Genomic DNA, 3,550 nt, shown 5'->3' with positions numbered 1-3,550 from the left:
ATGGTATTTATTTTATCTCTTTTTTTTTTTTTTTTTTTTTTTTTTTGACAAGACTTAACTACAAAGAAAATGGGCTTTTTTTTTTCTTTCTTTCTTTTTTTTTTTTTTTTTAATATTAAAACCCACATCCTTTCCTGCTGTCCCTATAAGTTATTTTGCATATAATGCAGCAGGGAAGCCATGAAGAGATAGTATTTTTTTTTTTTTTTAAACAAAGCCATCAATTTAAAAATAGGAACATTTATGACATATTTGAGAAATTCTGTGCAATGATGAGTGAGAAGAATTGGTAATAAAATTACTTAGGTTAATTAAAATGCCATTTTAAGAAATCTTTGAGTTACCCTGAAGACTTACCTGTTAATTTCTTAACTTTTAATAAAACATATCTGTCTTCCCAGACTGTATGGGTGAACTGTTTTAGCTGTTTTCCTGTGAGCTGCAGGCACTGTGTTGCTGTAGAGATACACCTTTTATATGAGGAGGCACAGAGAAATTCAAGAAAACGTTTTGAGAATTGCAAGTTGGAGGTGAAGAGTTGGATGTCTGAGGGAAAGAGGCAGTTGCTGACCTTACTCTCAATGTCCCAAGACAAGGCATTACCAGGCAGGAAGATTTCCAGGGTCCCACTGATCAGCAGCAGAACAGCAGCAATTAGCAACATGTCCCAGATGCCTAGTTGTGTGACAAAGGGATAAATTAGTGAAAGTCAAGGAGAATGACCTAGGAAAATATATCATAATTTTAAATATATATTTAGTGACTTTGCTATATCCCTTTTTGTGTCCGTTTGCATGCATTGTGCAAATTAAAGAAAACCCATGTCATGGCTTCTGTTATGCTCTGTTGTAATTATTGCTGGACAGCCACTGGCTTGTGTTACCATTTGATGTGAAGGCTGCTGATTGCTGTCACAAGCCTACCATCCAGAAATAAACACTGAGTATACTTAAAGAATCAGAGATGTATATATTCCTGTGATCTGAATGTCACTTAGAAAGCACACACAAATAGGTGTTACTTTGCTGAAGCTGCTTTAAGACACGAGCCAGTAAGGATAGTAAATAAGGTTTACATTACAGCAGCCCATTGCGTGAGGTCTCAGCAGAGACAGAGGATCACAAATACACATGCACAGATTTAGTACTGCCCAGCCATGGAGAGCTTAGGGCTTAGGTGTTAAAAACTAGTATGTATGTTTGGGGACTGCTGAAGGAGGTGGTAACTCTCCTATGGCTGCATGATACAGCAAGTAGAAGAGAACTTCTGCTCTTATGTGGTCTGGTCTGATGTATCATCCCAGGCTTTAGTTTCTATAAGTACATGAATACTCTCTATGGGTCAGTTGGTTCTAGCTTCAATATTGTGTATAAACAGCAGGAGAAACAGCCTGTTTAAAAAGGTATTAGCCAACCAGGTAGGAAGAGTGCTAGCAGAATGTCTGCAGAAGAAAATTGTGTCAGGCTTTCCTACCAGGAAAGAGGTTTGCTCCTTCCTGTCTGTAGGAAGCTGTGCTTCCATTATCTATTAAGGTTTTTATCTTAGTTTCCTGGCATAAAACTCCTAAATGCTGTAATGAACTATCCATGTAACTACTTCTTCAGTGTGTCAGAGATTACAGCTGGAAATACTTCTATATGAATGGTGCCTAACGGAGATACAAGTTGTATGTGACGGTTTAAGACAAGTGTTGGGAGCATCCTTTCCACACTACCACGTTCCTTCATCCTGCTCAGTGATGGAAGATGAAAGACTACAGATGAAAAGTGGGGAGAGATGAGGAGACCAGGAAGAACTGCTGGAAAAGGATGTTTCTCAGTTGGGCTTGGCTTTGCAAGATGTTAGGAGCTGATGACATGTCTCTCTTCCTGTCCTCAATGCTTCCCCAGTTTACCAAGAGAAGAGTTTTCGGATGTGTGATCCTTGTTATCATTATTACTTGTCTTGGACTTCTGAACCTGCAAGTACTACGTGTCTCTTGTTCCGCTGTGGGAAGAGTGGGCTCAGTTGCTGTGTGTGTCTGTTTTCTCTGCCATCTTTTGGCTGTCTTGACAAAAGAAGCTAAGAACTCTGACAAGTAGGTACTTTTATACAGAAAGGTGACATTTCAAGCAAATGATGAACCCAATGACTTGTCAATGAAGCGTGCTTGTTTACCTGCTGGTAAAAATACCAGCCTGATTTCAAATAGAGATTGCTTTGTCTCACCCTGCTTTGCAGAAATGTTTGGTCTTTTAGTGGTGTTTTTTTAACCTACCCTTTATCTACCCCTTTCTTTCCTCTTGCCACTCTGTGCATGATCTGTATTTCACTTGCATTTATCAGCAGTGGCTTTTGTCAAATGCTTTTAGCTGAGGTTGTATACTGCCCTCAGAGTGCTGACATTGTGGAGGAGCTGGTCGTTTTCCCAATGACCAAGGATAAGTATGTTCTCCTTCTCCAGCAGGAGGACAAGCTAGCAATAAAAGATCATGTTCTCATGATAATTTGTGAGTGGGAAGTTGGTGAACTGCAGTTTATTTCCTAAGAAATGCTGATCTTTCATTGAAAGAACTCATGTTTGTGTTACTTCCTTTTCATCTGCCAGTCTCCCAGGAACCAGGCTTGAAATTGTTTGAGGTCCTTGTTTATTCCATATTTATGCACAAGCAGATAGAGCAGGGCCTTGTGGTTAACTGTGCCAAATGATAGGTCTAGACGGAAGAGAGAATTTTTTTCAGTGGATCAGGCATTCAAAAAATGTCATTGTAAGTTATCTTGTACAAGTTAGAAAAAAAAAAAAAAAAGATACTTAGACAAGATGGATCATCACCTTGGAGAAGTCTACAGCTATGTCTTCCTCAGAAGCACAAAATAGCAGCAGTAGAATTTAATGTATTTGCCCTTCACCTCCTTAACCAATCAACTTTACATTGGGTGGCCTCTTTTCAAATAAAATCTGATGGCTGTCTGATACAGTTAGTCAGTGTGGGCAAGTCTTGCATTGTAAAACATAGCTTTGTTTTAAAAATTGGTGCTGCTAATCAGTATCTATGTTTGAGTTAAATAAGTGATGCCAACTGTTGCTGTGGCACGAATTTATCATATTAATGAAACTGAAACACATCAATATGGTACTAGGTGTGTTCATCCCATACTTCTGAAATGCCTAAGACAGTGGGCTGTGTTGAAAATCAACTTATGGTGGAATGCAGAGTCTTAGAGAACAAAAGTGGGTCCTGGAGAGGTCTGCAGCCTTAAACTGCATTGGGGCTGCCCTGCTTCTACCCTGGGTGGAAGGCTGGAGCTGCCTCCCCTCTATTTAGTCTTGTGGTTCTGAATAAATAAGGGCAACTCACAGAACCCCAGAAAGGGTTATGAGGTCTTTATTGTCTTTCCTTCCCCAGGCAAGCTTTTGACACCGAAGCTTGTGAAGTGAAAGAGTTTTTAGGATGTTTGCGTTACTATTGCCTAAGTCTTCCCTGGTGGGAAGTAGAACTTGTAAAAATGATTTATGTTTTCCTCCTGTTATGTGAAATGTGGAGACTGAAACAGCTTGAGCATCTGGTGC

Source organism: Aythya fuligula, chromosome 4 (assembly GCF_009819795.1).
Source record: "Aythya fuligula isolate bAytFul2 chromosome 4, bAytFul2.pri, whole genome shotgun sequence".
Lineage (NCBI taxonomy): Eukaryota > Metazoa > Chordata > Aves > Anseriformes > Anatidae > Aythya > Aythya fuligula.
The sequence above is the reverse complement of the archived record's forward strand: the minus strand, read 5'-3'. Positions refer to the sequence as shown.